Consider the following 369-nt stretch of genomic DNA (forward strand, 5'->3'; position numbering starts at 1 on the left):
AAAAAAAAGAAAAAAAAAGAAAAAAAAGAAAACCTGTTAAGCAAATAAATATCCATCCAGAATACAAAGCCTGACTTTTTCTTCTAGTTTTGGTTTATTTTTGTTCCTGGGGTTGGATTGGGTGGGAGAAGGCCACACCAAACAAGAGACCTTAATCTCAAGTCCTTTCCAATTCATTGCAGGTGTCATTGCAGGTAGAAAGTTTGGGTCTGCTCCTGTCCCCACCCCAGCACTTGTCATTGACGTTCAGTTTTATTTGCAGGAATGGGTGTGCTTCTGTGTGTTGAGAACTGATTTAATTGTAGCTTCTGGTGGCTACTGCTGGAAGTTTGTTTGGCATGTTTGTTACCTTTCTGCCTTTTTTTTTTT

This window comes from Meleagris gallopavo, chromosome 5, assembly GCF_000146605.3.
Source record: "Meleagris gallopavo isolate NT-WF06-2002-E0010 breed Aviagen turkey brand Nicholas breeding stock chromosome 5, Turkey_5.1, whole genome shotgun sequence".
In the NCBI taxonomy this organism is placed as follows: domain Eukaryota; kingdom Metazoa; phylum Chordata; class Aves; order Galliformes; family Phasianidae; genus Meleagris; species Meleagris gallopavo.